Source organism: Stylophora pistillata, chromosome 12, assembly GCF_964205215.1.
Source record: "Stylophora pistillata chromosome 12, jaStyPist1.2, whole genome shotgun sequence".
In the NCBI taxonomy this organism is placed as follows: domain Eukaryota; kingdom Metazoa; phylum Cnidaria; class Anthozoa; order Scleractinia; family Pocilloporidae; genus Stylophora; species Stylophora pistillata.
The window spans coordinates 24,290,548-24,307,223 of NC_142530.1; the positions used below are offsets into that span (position 1 = coordinate 24,290,548).

Below are 16,676 nucleotides of genomic sequence, written 5' to 3' on the forward strand. Positions count from 1 at the left end.
CCGTTTTCCCGTGTTTCCAGCGAAAGCGTGTCCCAACACATGTGTGCGTGTGTTTTTCTTTCTTGTTGCCTTTGTTTCATGGGTTTGTTTTTTAACTGCTGTTTTCCAGTTGTCACCATCATGACTTTAGAGGAATACTGATCATGCTGACAGATTCGTCTACTCACTTAGGGTCCCCGGAGTTCAGTTCTTAAAACAGAGTGGGATTGGGATTGAAACTCTTCTCGTTCTCTGCTCCTAAGCTCAGTTTGAGTTTAAAGCGTTGGTTTTCTGCGACGCATGCACTATCGTTCTTCTCTCAGTACAATGCCTGTTTTGATTTTCAAATGATAGGGTTGTCAGGTTTTGGCGTTCATATATCTAAATTACTACTACCAGGCAACTTGTATCATCATTATTACTACATGACTGTACTACCTTTGTCATTGTTTACCTGTAAATTTTTTTGACAAGAAAACACTTAGCAGCGATGAAAATGCTGATCCTCTCTTGACAGGAATGACTTGAGAACACTGGAACCGTACGTCTTTGATACTATTAAAAACAAGAAATCGCCATGAGTTAATTCTTTAGTGCCTTTTTTTATTCTTTGGGGGGTTTTATTGGCCCCACTATTTTTATTGACGTCGGCTTTCTGGTCAAACTGACCCGATGTTTTTTAGGTATGTTTTGTCAATGGACAGCGACGTATACTTTGGAAAAATACTGGCCAATATCATTGATATTCCCCAATGTATTTTCTTGGGTAGTTCTCAACAAAATTGCTTCATTTTCAGAGAAATATCCAATTTACTCAGGTGGTATTTGATTTGCATGTTATGTAGCCAGAGGAATTAAAATAATAGCTTTCAGGGACAAGAAATCAAACATCCTTACTCACGAAGGCAACGTCTACCTAAATTCAGACAACTTAAATCAATTCAACGAAAACCATGGTGCAATGGTGTTAATTTTGCGCCGGCCTTTGCTACATTGCATAATCACATTTTGAACTTAAATCGTCTTATTCCCGGAACTTGTCATGTTAAACGATAGCAGACTTTTTCGGGAACTTCATAAGATCTTCGCTGTATACACGCGAGCAAATCATGTGCAAGTACATAAGACAATCATTCGAATGGGCAAACAATGCAAACACTTTACGATGTCTCAAGTTATGCTTAAGTAAGCAAGTTCAAAAGCGTCATCAGCAAAAAACTTGGGAGTGGATGCAACTAACTATTCAAGGTTCTTCTAGCATTGATGTTTCAAGATTTTATTTGCAATTCAGCGAGCGATCCTGCGAATTCGGAGGGAGATGTTACCGTGCAAGAGTGTCAAGATAGGATCGAAGCAGAATAAAAAAAATTGAGAACTGAAGTTTTAAGTTTCATGAAAGATAATACGGAAGCTCCCACGAAAATGCCCTCAGGGCACTTTCACTTTCACTTTCACTTTCAAAATGTGATCCGGCTAGAAAGAGAGAGCACTGAAGTAAACAGATCACAGGTTATAAAAACATGGGCAAAGTCCCGAGACGGTGAATGATTGTGTTTCAGCGCTGCTTCTTGAAATCAGTTCCACGTTTTAGTGACTCCTTGGTGAATGTGAAACTTGCCTAAAAGGGCTTTTCCTTTCTTTAGATAAACCTTGAATCACAAATCAATCGTGAATAAAAATGTATTGTTCATCTCAATACACTAAGTCTGTAAATTGCAAAAGCACTGAGATTGAAAGGGGGTCTTAAAATGATCGGGTGCATGGCGTCTTGTGGTTTGATGTGAATTGTTTGAATTGGCTTTAAGGTAAATCATCATTTCCAAGAAAGGAAAAGGAAGCATATTAAAAATAAAGGCTGATAGTTTCGAAAGAAACTGTTTGGGGCTGCGTCGGTGGGAGTAACGAAATAATTTGGATATATCAACAAAGTTGAAATGGTAAATTGGCCACCGTAACTATTACAAAAGCTGACGTTTTGATCGTTAGCCCTTCGTCGGAGCGAATATTAAAAATAGTAAATATGTAAATGCATCAATATGTGAATGCGCCGCACATGGCTGCACTCTTATCTCTCTGTAGTTAATTTAGCTTGCATCCTTTCCCTTGCCAATCAAACAGATGGCTCTTAGTCGCTTAGTAAGACTTCCTAATGGACTGTCTAAGACCTTCTGGCCACGATACCGCGGTAAAAGAGCAGGACGTCTCGTCAAAGATAGAGGAAACGATCGTTACCATCTGATCAGTGTTGCTCGACCACGGGATCCTAACCGTGTTGCTACATTAACAAGACTTCACCGTTCCCGAAACCCAGCGAACTTGATATCAGTCACCATATCCCCCGCAAGCCCAAAAGGAGGTTTGTCGTCGACCTATGTTCTGATCATAAAGAGATGACAACAGAGAGAACATTTGAAGCACTCGGAAGTAATCAGAGTAACGTGGTAGATTTTCCAAGACAGACAGATTTCGTTGACGGGCCCAAATCAAAAGAGGAAAATGGAACGCAATCTTTAAACCAAGGCTCAAGAGTAATAGAGCCAATAAGTTCATACGGCCAGATACATGTCAAGTCACAAGCCACTATCTCAAACCACTATGAAACTATCACCAGATCGATATATCAAGGGGGCGCTGTTGTTGCTGACGGCGAAAGCAATCAAGACAATCTTAATAACTTTGATACTGTAGATGGACCAGCACTCACACAAAATCCGCTCAAGGCATTTAATGCTGGTGAGAGGTTCACAGCCAACATGAAGCACAAAAGTGTAATCTCATGTAGCGAAAACGAGTCACATACAGATAGAGATGCGCTCTGCGAACACAGATATCCTCTTAAAAGTAAGACTGAGTTCTTTCAATCTCACTCGGGTGACGGAGGAGCAAGACCCAAACAGAGATCAACGCATAACACCAAATGCCCCTTACCATGGCCCGGCGGTACAAATCCAATTTCAGCTTACTGTGACTTCGAATTAGAAATTCTGGGCCTAGACCCTGTCTTTATGGCACGCCACATCAAAGAGAGTAGCCCATTTCCTTCGTTTCACTGCGAGGGCAACTATAATCATGCTTCATTAGACGGTCCGTGGCAGGAAGATTACGAACAGGAGTACTCTTCATTTAATGGTCATGACCAAGTCTTAAAAGGCAAAGGTCAGAACTCACCCGACAAGAAAGAGTTCATTCCACACGATAGAGCCCATAAATTTAATATGAGAGATCCTGTATATAACGCATCAGTAACCAAAAACTTTAGTTTTAATCAAGTATCGCCACCTGACGGAAATGATAAAGAAAGCTGGCATTTTCCATCCTCAGAATCTTGGGAAAATAGGGTGCTGCGAAGTCAATGCTTTGCCGAGAGGGCAATCGAGTCAAATCCAACATCGCTGCCAAAATCTTTTGATGCCAACCGTGAGAAACTCTTCAATACGGGTGGATCGGTATGTGCTTACAACGACATGGATTCAATGGCTAATGAATACTCCAGCAGTATAGCTAACGATGTATGTGGGCAGTCGCTACCATTCAGTGAGAATGAGCATTCATCAACAGAACATTCGCTGGCCTCTGGTTTTAGATGTCTTCAAGAGATAATGAACAAGATTATTCGGCTTGTTGTCTCAAATGCTACCGGCACGGGGGAAACTCAACCCACAAACCAGTCAGTCGAAAAGAGAGGCGTACAGGATGAAACGAGCGGTATGGGAGAACGGAAGCTAGCCTTAACACAACAGATTAATGAGACAAACAGTCAAGTAGAATCTACCCCATCGAATGAAACGACGATAGAAGCCGAGCGACAACCTATGGCAACACCTCTACAAGAAAGTCCACGCCCTGTTTACAGTAATTATCAATGTCGGTGCTCGGTTAGGTTTCCCTATGGAAAGTTCTTCCCATGCCATCGCCGTCACAACAAGTCAGATTGTAGGGAGGATCAAGCGAGAGCAATTAATGCCGCTCACATCTGCTATCACAAGCAAGAGGTACGATTCTTGTTTATGATCCTTTGACCTTTACTTTTCTTGTTAAAATAAGTTATCTAGGATTATAACACCTCACCCTGATATAAGCTAATCTTATTCAAGAACAGCTGATTGAGTTTAGTGTCCCGAACGAAAAAAAAAAAACTATTGCATCCTTCTCAACTCTCTCCATTGCACTAAACACTGATCCTCAGGACTAATGACAGGATGATAAATGAAAACTTATCTGTTTTTCTGTTCCATAATCTCCAAAGTAATTTGCCAATTTCTTATTGTCTCTGAAGAAGTAGGTACGCTTAAGTTTGCCGACAGGCCCATTACATCTCCACCCCATAACTTTGGCAATGGCTCTCTTGGTTTTGCTCTAATATTTACTTAAAAGAGAGAGGTACGACGGCGTAATCGACCTCAGGCTAGGATGTCATAATTTGGCGGTCATCGAGCTCTCTTTGCGAAGTGTTTTCTCCAATAGATCACCTCTAACGCTAGAACTTCTCGCTACGGGGTAAACGCACACTGCTCTCTCTTAACGCTTTCATCTAAGATTTCGATCTCAAAGAAAGGTAGTTTCCAGAGCTGTCTTTACAGCGCTTGAATTTCTGTACGCCTTTTTGGAGGCCTCCCTTCGTAGCGCATTTCCTATAATTTTGAGGTTGGCGAGAGGGACAAACCAGATATGTTTGAGAATTATAAAGCCTTAAAAGACCGATGAACACAAACAAACGGCTTTTGTAAGACCCACAGATTGTTGAAGTTTACTCAAACAACATTATCTGATACTACGGAAGGCTATGTTCGTTGGACTGCCCATACTGCGGTGAAGCTATTGATAAAGTGCAAATTTACAATTTTTCCTGTTGTGCGGCCGAACGCACGGTCTCAAACTCGCACAATGTGCGACGGATCCCCAAGATACAGCACGAGGGTGTCTTCTTAAATGAGGTCATTTACTTAGAACCCAAACCACACCAGTACGTAAACGCTATCTCACTGATGTTGTTAAGGTGTTTGCGAGAAGTAAGGTGCATCCAGAACGGATTGTTAGTCGTTTTTATGTAACTCCATTAATTTGTCGCATTGTTGAATTTTTTTTATTCCTTTCGGTTTTGTACATCGAAAATTGTTTCTGAAAAACCAAAATAAGAGAAGCTAATAAATTGTTTTGTATTACACTGTAAAGTAGAGATCACTGGATCAAAAGAATAGAGTAAGGACACCTTTTGTTGTTCATTACGAGAAAATATGCATTCATTTGCGTTAAAAGGCGAACAATTGTGTGAAAATACAATCATTAGAGTAAAAAAAACCGTCATTTGCGCGTAAACAAGATTCAATAACGATTTTTGCATTTTAATCAGCATTCAATGAAAATTTTGGGAATTCTTATGCGTCATTCATTAAACAAAAGAGAAAAATACACTCTCATTTGCGCTAACGTTCAAGTCATTTACACCATCTTGAAAGTCAGTAGAGACAATAAACAAACAATATGGTGCATGTAGCATTCATTTAATTTTTCATCACACAGTTTGCAATTCGATAGCATTCCTAGATAGTATTAGTATGAATAAGACATTCATTTATGAGCTTGTACAAACAATTGAGCGTTTTTTATTTTCAATATTCACACATCGAATTTCAATTGAAAAATACCTATTCCAAATTTCGTTTTCTTTTGAATTCCAGTTTACCCTTCAATAATCTCTCTATTCAAACATTTTGGCAGATAGGTCTGCATAAGGCGGTACAACTGCGCACCTTTAGCCGCAGTCACAGTGTCGATGTTACTGTGCAGAGCTTCGGGCAGTTGCTGTGTTCGAAACTCCTCCACTGGGATTCCCCTGGCTCTGGCCTCATCTCCGTTATCCATGCGTCTTTGAATTTTCGGATGCAAGATGTCAGCTTGACACCGCTTTCAAACAGGTTATTGTCTGCTTCACGATGGTTAGGAAACGACTGTAGGGAGGAAGCATTTTAAGCTCCGTGATTGGGGCGGGAATGATCGGGTTTCGGTGGGCCGGTACTCCGTCATACACAAAGATCACCTCCTTATCGGGATCTAGATTTGTCCTAGTCTGTGCCAAGAAGCTATCGAAATACGCAGCATTCATTCCGCCAACAGCTGCTGAAGAAAACACAAGTCCATTGATAGGCGGGATTACCATGGTCACGGTCAAGTTTCGTCCACGCCGACCGCACACTTGACGTTACGCCCTCTCTCCCAGTCGCGCTCTACCGTGCCTTCTGGCCGTCCAGATGTTGTAGCCGCATTCGAAGACAAACACACAGTGGCGCATTACGGCATGGATCCTAAACCAAGTGGCGTAATCGACTCGCTTGTTCAGCACACCAAGTCTGTTTCTGTCAGCAGGGAGGGACCTCGCAAGTTTCACGGTGCGGTTTGAGTTGTAGTTTATCCGAGCAAGCGTGTGTAAACAGTTTTCGTTGATGATTTCCCCTAGGCAATCTCTCATCTTATCATCCACGCGCACCTTATTTCTACCCCCTCGTGAACTTTCCTGGATCCTGCCCTCTCTGATGTAGCGCGCCACAGTGCCTCTTGCCGTTGATCGGCTCACTCCGAGCGAGTCCGCGACCACAAGATAATCTTCCCCCTCGTGCTCAAATCCTCTCACGATTCTCTCTTTGTGTTGGAGTAGTATTCGGTTTCTTCGAAGTGAATTAACCGGACGAACTCTACTGAATGTAAGTTCAGGAAAAATCGGTGTTCAGTTGAAAATCGCTACTTGCATATTGAATATAAAAAACACTGAATTGTTTGTACAAGTGCATTAACAATTGTCTTATCCATACTAATGCTGTCTAGGAATGCTATTGAATTGCAAACAGTGTGATAAAAATGTTCATGAATGGTTCATGCACTACATTGTTTGTTTTTGTATTGTCTCCATTGACTTTCAAGATGGTGTAAATGACTTGAACGTTAGCGCAAATGAAAGTATCTTTTTCTCGAATGACGCATAAAAATGCCCATAATTGCTATTGAATGCTGATTAAAATGCAAAGATCGTTATTAAATCTTGTTTACGCGCAAATGACGGTTTTTTGTCTCTAATGATTGTATTTTCACATAATTGTTCGCCTTTTAACGCAAATGAATGCGTATTTTCTCGTACGGAACAGCAAAAGGTGGAGTACGAATTCAGCAAAGTGGTTTTCGGAATCAACTTTTCGCCATTTCAGGCTCAATTTGTTATACAACCTCACTCTGAAAGACATGAAATCGACCTTCCAATGGCAGCGAATTCATTTCTGAAGTCAACCCACATGGATGACGACTTAAATTCCGTGCCTGCTGATGATCGAGGTACCACGTTCCACAGACAACTGGATCGGGTTTGTACTAGTTCAGGACTATTGGTAAGAAAAAGGCCATTCAATTCAGCAAAGATGTTGGGAAAGATTTCTATATGAGACGGAGCATGAGAAGTTGAATCAGCAAGGACCTAATTCCAACCATGACTAATGTGGCTACTGGAAGATAGCGTTTTTACGTTCAAAGCAAACGCATTTGAAAGTGGGTTTGTATTTATCAAAGGGAACTTTCTAGGAGAGATTGCCTTGTTTTTAGATCCGATCGGAGTTCCAACACCATTTATCATCGGAGCGAAGATTTCCCGTTGACAAAAGTAGATTGCAGGACTTGGCTGAGATGACCCGCTCTCAGGAGAATTAATAAAAAGGACACGGTAGTAGATAAAGAATTGAAGGACCACCGCTACCAAGGTGTTTCATGAATTCTTCGTAAGATACCAGTGAAGCTAATGTATTGTTTACGAGACTGATTCGTTCTACAGACTAGTTTAAGACTAGACTAGTTAAGACTAGACCAGGGTCAGAGTTACCCTAAAGACTAGGCTAGTCCCAAGCAATGGCCAATCAGAGGAATTCAGATTAAGAATTGACAAAAAATTGCGAAGCAAGGCAATCAGTGACAAGAAGAGAAGACAGTGATGACCGTCATTGACGAAGAGTAAAAATATTTATGCTAAGCAAAATTTTATCAAGTTGGACAAGGTTAAAAGGAAGAAATTCATGTTTAGCACTGACCATCAGAATTTAATTCTGATAAGACCAACAAATAAAGCAAATAAGACTAACAAATAAAGCAAATAAGACTAACTTCGCTGCCTGGAAAAGACGTATTTACTCTCATAGAAAACACATTTGAAACCAGTTTTGTCTTCACTAAAGGAACCTTTAATCAAATCGGATTCCCGACGCTATTTAAATCAGAGTGGAGGCTGGGCCTTAACAGATGTTGTTTGCTGGATTAGACTGGAATGACCGCTCCCTGAATAACTGATTAACAAGATTAGCAGTTCTTCTCACTAGTGAATGTACACTTTCAGATATGACCAAAGAGGCGACATTGAGGAGCGAACCTGAATTTATTAAAAAAGGAGAACCGAATGGCTGGATTATTGCACCGAAACAGGCATATATTCAGAAGAAACAGAAACGAAAACAATTTGCAATGAAGTCAGTCAGTGACAAGAAGTTTGGACAATGATGACCGTCTTTGACAAAGAGCAGAAATTTTGTTCATGCAAAAAGCTTTTCCATTTGAACCAGGTTGATACAAGTTCACACTGAAGGATGTTTTCGTGCAAAGTCATGGAGGAGCGAAAATTACGTCAGAGGAGACTGAATACGTCTTCGGCTATGTTACAAGAGGCCCTCAGAGGGGTAGAATTGCCGAATAAAAACAAGTTGCTAGGATGAAACTCAAAATTTGATCACAATGTTCATTGAGAGATGACTATATCACATAAAGGAAGATTCCCCATCATCTCAACTAGGAGAACTCATGACACTGAACTAATAGTCAAGCATTACCATATGAAAAAAGGTGCGCATGGAAGTAAACAAATCTTAACGGCGCGACTCTGGATCATGTCTGAACGTGGCGAGATTTTGAAATACAAAAGGATCTGCAATGAATTTCGAAGGGGACAATTTAGCTCCATCCCTGTACATTAGATCTCAAGCAAGTGTCCTAGCTCTAACAGCAGTCAACTTTGGAGGCCCATTTTCATCTTTGAATGACGAAGGACGGCAGAAAAAGCACTGTTCTGGCACTTATCCTTAAAGAGCAGTTCGTCTCGAAATGGCTTACGTCCTGTTCTTGTATTAAATGGCCGAGAGCAGTAGACATCCTAAAGAGATGTTATCCGACTACAGGTGCAACTTTGCAGCAGCTAACAAAGGAGTGGTTTGAGAACTTCTCAACAGAAAATGAAGAGAAAGAGTTTGGAATTTCGCCTGACACATGGCGATGACACTGGTCCCTGGATCGAATATGCGAAATTGTTGCCGGAACGGATTGGCATCCACGAACTGCCAGAGTGCATACTGGAAGATACCAATTCTGTAACTACGCCTGTTGGAATTTTCTCAAAAGTTCCGATGCAAAGAAGAGTAAAGGACCGGTGTGACTGACGAACAAAATTCGCGTTCGTGGCTGCTGTTAGTTTAGGTTTTGAACTTACGCAACATTCTCCCTTGTTTAGTGTCAGTTAATTGATATTTGATATCAGTTAGGACCAAAGAATACTTTTGTTGGCACTGAAAGATTAGACAATCCACAGTTTAACGGCTGCGCAAGTAGCTTCCGTGCAAAGGATAAGTGTTTGTTACTAAGCAACGTCTTTCCATTCAGACTAATATCCGTGAGATGCATGGTTTATTCATTCCGAATTTGAGAGAATCCATTTTACAAAAAATTTGCGGTAATACGGACGGACAATTTGAGATTGCTACAGTCATCTGAGGTCAAATTTGTTTAGTGTCAATAAACTGTTCTGTGAATAAACAGTGTGTGTGCGTCTCACACCCTTTAGTCTGGTGCCCCTAAGGCTTTGCAGTATTATCTGTTTGTTTCTTTGTATTATTTTTCTCTTCTTGTCCTTTTTTCTAAAGTTTTCTTATCTCTGCGTTTTACTTGGTCCCCTATCTAAGCTAATTCAAATATGCAAGCAGCTGTTCGTCACTTTCACTAGATAGTTACAACCGTTCAAATAGCTGAGAACAACCACAAAGAATTTCAGAAATAAACGCATACTGTAATGACCCCTAATTCTTTCGAAATGGAGCAAGCACGTTTCTTTAAGAGCGATAGCAACGTAATATATCTGATTGCTTACAGTACTTTTCAAAAAAATAGCGGAAACAAATAAACTCCTTATGAGGAAAAGGAATTCTCAAAGTCAGCAATGAAATTGTTCACGTAGTAAATAAAGAACTTGACAGAAGATGCAACAGAAATCCATGCAGATATCGCGGCCTGAAAATAATCATATTTCCTTCCTTTCTATAATGCTATGTTAGAATAAACAAATCGAGGAAATTGTAGAAAATGAAAGTCGGGAAAAATTGTATGGTATGGCTCCGTAGCTCAGTCGGTGGTAGCGTCCAACCAGGAGACACGGGATCGAGTCCCGTCGGAGCTTTCATGATTCTTGTTTTCTCAGGCTTCGTCTTTCGTTATTTCAATTTCTTTATTGGCATTTCATCGCGTAGCTTGTAATCACGTACAGGTCAAAATATGATTTCAATTGCCATTTCCAGTCATAAAGTATTCATTAAAACTGATCAGAGTGCCAAGCAGTGTCAAAAGAGCCATTCTTTTGATTGTTAAAATTGAAGTTGCGTACATTTAATCAAGAAGAGTAAAACTGAGCTTTAGTTATTGACTCAATGAACTCTGAGCTGACTTGAATGATGGAATTATGCGTCATACGCTTCACGCCCTACCTACCCTAGACAACATCGACGAGACAAAAACTGCAATACTGATTATGGGCCCCAAAAAATTAAACGAAAGTAGCAAATGATCATCCTAAGTTTATACAATGCCATTGCTTGTGATCAACAGAAATACAAACGACAAAAAGCTGATTTAAATCAGACTCGTATATTTTGATATTTAACTCCTTACAAAGTTTTATTTCAAAATTAATATTTACTTTGCAAAAAAAACTTTATTTCAGAGTGTCCCTTCTGAAGTGGAAGACAGGCAAAAACAAAGAAGAGAGACAATTCAAGAGTGTCTCATGACTGTCAGCCAGATATCACGACTGCTTTACAGCGTGGAAAGTCCAGTGACTCACGATGACATCTGTCTGGCGGATCCGGATCAATGTCACAATGCTCATGAAAGTCTGGAAGACGAGAAATGCATTTCCAGGGAGGATAAAGTAAGTTTGGTGGATCTGGGTGACGATGACGTAAGACGTCTGGCTGCTTCCTTTCAAAATCAGCAAGACCAGGAAAACACTTCGAGTACACATCAGCATTTGAAAGAGAGTTCAGAAGGAATTGAAAATAATAAGCGTACGCTGAACGTTCTTAACATTAACACTGTTGAGACTACCACAAGCAAACATGGTGACGAATCCATGGCCACAGAAGACGTTTGTGAGATATTGGAGGGGAAACGTCTATTTGAAGACGATAGAAAGTCAAGACGTTTTTTTATGGCCGACTTGCAAAAAGGCTTGAAGGATAAGCAACAAAACCAACTGAACTCCAATAAAGATGATTCAGTTCAATCCAACCGAGCAGACCCATATAATGTTTCAAACTTGCAGTCAAGCCTTATGCAAAATGGTAGCAACTGTGGTAATTTGGAGGTTCCGTACCAAAACCCAGAGGCCATAAAACCTAACCCAATTCTCAGTTCCAGAAATGTCAGTACTCAGGAAAATAGCCATAGGATTAGTTCACATGAGGGCATGACGGCTAAGGCAGATGACAAACTCCTGAGAAAACATCCTTTACCACAAAACCCAGTCACTAATAACGTAAGAGATTGTAAGCACTTAGAGGACGTATGCAGCCACTTGCCTAAAACAACGCTGGAAAGAGAGACCTCCTTCGCAGCCTCTAGTAAAAGCGACAGCTCTAGCCTTTCGGAAAGGAAGACGTACGCTGAGAACATAGAGACGGCGAGAAATGATGTTCGTTCAAGCAAGCAAAACACTAATAATAATACCAACAAACAGACTCCCTCACGTAACCAAGAGGTACAAAACACTTTAAGAGTTGATGAAGAAGTGGAAAGGGAAACGAAACCTGTCGTGAATAGCTTTAAGAGGAGAAAACAACACAGTGTGGAAGGAAGCGAACGAATCGAGGTGGAAATCACAGGATTTGGAACCAATGCATTAGATAATCAAGAACCTCCTTGTACTGATTATGACGACAAGGCGACATGGAAAAAACTTGGGGCACTTGCAGGAGAAGTTTTGACAGATTCATCCATGAACAACGATACCAGTAGACGCCAAAATAACGTGGTGGATCTTTTAAATGAGACACAAACTGTGGATGGGCCAAACCTACACGGGGAAAATGGAATGCATTTTATGGAAAAAAGAGAACCAACCCTACATTCCAAGTCAAAAGCCACCATCTTAATCTGCAATGAGACTACCACCAGATTCTTGTGTCAAGGGAGTGATGTTACTGACGGCGACAGCCACAAGGACCTTGCTGTTGATGCATCAGTACTCGCCAAACATTTTGACAAGGACAGTCTCGACTTTGTGTTCATACCTAAACTCGAGGTAGAAGATGCTATCGGAGTTGATCGAGAGGGGCAAGGACAACTGAAACCTCATGTAAGTAACTTTAACATTAGAAAACAAGACCTTGAGGGCAGGGAGCGAAGTGGGGTGGAAACCATAAGAAGAGAAACCAACACACCAGAAAAGCAAAGCACATCTTGTTCTGATCATAACGAGATGACAACAGAGAGAACATTTGAGGCACTCGGAAGTAATCAAAGTAACGTGGTAGGTTTTCTAAGCGAGACAGATTTCGTTGACGGGCCCAAATTAAACGAGGAAAATGGAGCGAAATCTTTGAACCAGGGCTTAAGAGCAATAGAGCCAACATGTTTATATGGTCAGATATATTTTAAGTCACAAGCCACTATCTCAAACCGCTACAAAACTAGCACCAGATCGATGTGTCAAGGGGGCGATGTTGTTGCTGACGGCGAAAGCTGTGAAGACAATCTCAATAACATTGATACTGTAGATGAATCAGCAGTCACACAAAATTTGCACAAGGCATCTAATGCCGGCGAGAGGTTCACAGCAAACATGAAACACAAAAGTGTAATTTCATGTAGCGAAAAGGAGTCACCTACAGATAGAGATGCGCTCTGTGAACACAGATATCCTCTTAAAAGTAAGACTGAGTTCTTTCAATCTCACTCGGGTGACGGAGGAGCAAGACCCAAACAGAGATCATCAGATAACGCCAAATGCCCCTTACCATGGCCCGGCATTACAAATCCAATTTCAGCTTACTGTGACTTCGAATTACAAAATCCGGGCCTAGACCCTGTCTTTATGGCACGCCACATCAAAGAGAGTAGCCCATTTCCTTCGTTTCACTGCGGGGGCAACTATAATCTTGCTTCATTAGACGGTCCGTGGCAGGAAGATTACGAACAGGAGTACTCTTCATCTAATGGTCATGACCAAGTCTTAAAAGGCAAAGGTCAGAACTCACCCGACAAGAAAGAGTTCATTCCACACGATATAGCCCATAAATTTAATATGAGAGTTCCTGTATATAACGCATCAGTAACCAAAACCTTTAGTTTTTATCACGTATCGCCACCTAACAAAAATGAAAAAGAAAGCTGGCATTTTCCATCCTCAGAGTCCTGGGAAGATAGAGTGGTGCGAAGTCAATGCTTTGCCAAGAGGACAAGCGAGTCTAATGTAACATCGCTGCCAAAATCTTTTGATGCTAACCGTGAGAAACACTTCAATACGTGTGCTTATAATGACATGTGCTTATAATGACATGGGCTCAATGGTTAATGAATACGCCAACAGCATAGCTAACGAAGGTGGGCAGTCACTACCACTGAGTGAGAACGAGCATACACCAACAGAATATTTGTTGGCCAGTAGTTTTCGACGTCTTCAAGAGATAATGGCCAATAATATTCGGCTTGTTGTCTCAAATGCTACGGACACGGGGGAAACTCAACCCGCAAACCAGTCAGTCGAAAAGAGAGGCGTGCAGGATGAAACGAGCGGTATGGGAGAACGGAAACTAGTCTTAACACAACAGATTAATGAGACAAACAGTCAAGTAGAATCTACCCCATCAAATGAAACGACGATAGACGCCGAGCGACAACCTATGGCAACACCTCTACAAGAAAGTCCACGCCCTGTTTACAGTAATTATCAATGTCGGTGCTCGGTTTGGTTTCCCTGCTGTGGAAAGCTCTTCCGATGCCACCGCTGTCACAACAAGTCAGATTGTAGTGAGGATCAGGCGAGAGCAATTAATGCCGCTCACATCTGCTATCACAAGCAAGAGGTACGATTCTTGTTTATGATCCTTTGGCCTTCAATTTTCTTGTTAAAATAAGTTATCTTGGATTATAACACCTCACCCTGATATAAGCTAATCTTATTCAAGAACAGCTGATTGAGCTTAGTGTCCCGAACGAAAAAAAAAACTATTGCATCCTTGTTTCTTTCATCCATTTCAGATCGATGAAAATGGCCAGAGATGTGGCGGCTGCAATGCAATCATGTCTGAATATATCTGCCCAACGCGTTGCTATTATACCTCCGTGGATAAAAATCGCTTCCACTGCGAAAAATGTGGTATCCTTAGGTAAGATGATAAAACGATTTTTGCATGACTTGTAGACTTACAAAATGAGACGAATAAAGAGATCTGGAGAATCTTGCATTGTATACAAGATATAATTCTGTCTCCGACTTGAGACGATTTGAGCATCACCTCAACTCTTTTGTACTTTGAAGAGTACTGACACTGATACTTTGCTACGAATTAGTACTTCATCTGATAGGTTGGGAAGCAACGATTCTGCCATCTCACGGAAATGTGGACAAGGTTTTGTCGTTTTCATCAGTTTAGGCTTTGTGAAACACTCGTGTACTAAAAATGCGAGATTAAAAGTAACAGATTTGATTCTCTATTGCTAATTTTAAGAGTTTTTATAGAATCCATAGAGACAGATCCTTCCACTGTGATGTTTGTAACGTATGCCTGGACAAACGTCTTGAAGGAAAACATAAATGCAGACCTGATTCTGGACACGATGAATGTTGTATGTGTCTGGAGGTGAAGTATTTATATAAGTATTCTAAACAAACTTATCTGTAATCAAAAATGCTCAAATGTGTATATTTTAAGTATCCTTTTTATTTATTTATGGTTTAGCTTTTCTTTTAAACTGCTTCCTGCTGCTTGAGAAAGTCACATTTTAATTTTTATGACACTTAAGTACCAAACCGACTTACGCATAAAGAAAGAGTAATCTATAATTATAATGATAATAAAAACAATGAAATTGATAATATAATCATGACAAAAATAAAGGTAATGGTATTAATGGAAATGATGAAAACATTACTCAAAATGATAAAAGTAATAATAAGAGCAATGATAAGATGAGTTTCCCTGATTTTGAGGTAATCGTCCATAGAAGAAACATTCCAAATCAGATAGTCCTGTAATGCAAAGATCTTAAAATAATCGTAAGTTGATCAAAAAAGTGTTGCCTTTTCTGTCTTTACTAACTAGCAAATAATTGGGCTCCCTATCTGTGATGGGTGTAGGTTCATCGATGAAATTATTTATTGTTTGCCTTTAAAACAAGTGTATGGGACACGCCAACAAGGATTTCGTGACATGCGTTTATCATTATTTCGATTTGAAAAAAAAATTCAAGCATTTTATACATGAGGTTGCCTGTTTCTTTTTACTCTCTCTAACCTGTATGTTGTTTCCAGTAGCCACCTTGAGATCATCTTTCCCTACCCCTAACTTAGTTGTGTGCCAACCTTTTTTCTTAATTCTCCTCGACAGAAGCCGGTGGCCAAGGTAAATCCAATCGTTCGTCAGGCGAGTAAGATACCGTAGATAGACTTCTGTATAAAAAATTGTAAAACTCCAGTCCTTACTGACGTATCTCACAGAAATTTCAGTGTCGCACAGACATTTTTAACACCTAAATGAATTAATTATCTGCAAGATGAATAAAGGGGGTAAGTTTCTAAAGAAACAGTGTTACTGCATCGGTTGGGGTGACAAGGTAATTAGGTTATGTCAACTAAGTTGAAATTGTAAATTGGCCACCGTAAAGAGTTAAAAAGCTGACGTTTCGAGCTAGCCCCTCGTCAGAGAAGGGCTAGCTCGCTTTTTACTCTTTACGGTGGCCATTTTACAATTTCAACTTAGTTGATATAACCTAAGCTATAAGGTTATAATCGTTACTTATTAAACATGTCTTAGCTTAGTTGATATAAGCTAAGACATGTTTAATAAGTCAAAAAATGTTTCGAGACGCACTGAGATAATGTGAAAAGAAATAAGCTGACAAACAAAGGTTGTGAACGCTACTTGAATCCCACAGTTTCATTTTCGCTCGCTGGTTCAATTTCGTATCAAGTAAGTTAAAATAAGTTTAAAAACCTTCCATGGAAATTTTGTGAGGAATTTAGTTTAAACCGTTATTGTATCCGCACTTGTTAGATATGAGACTCTTTACAGCCAATTTGGCGCTGCTCGTGGAATCATTTGTTATAGTTCCGTTATCCTTTCTTTATGTGACGTACGCCGTTCCAGCTCTGAAATTGAAAGTGCGATAATTTCTAAACATAGCTCGCTAATTTG

General features: G+C 40.3%; 1 pseudogene; it reads right to left on the reverse strand.

The window, feature by feature from the left end:
- Positions 1–5,548: 5,548 nt before the first annotated feature.
- LOC148719367 (uncharacterized) lies at positions 5,549–7,261 on the reverse strand (annotated as a pseudogene).
- Between the last annotated feature and the right edge of the window lie 9,415 nt (positions 7,262–16,676).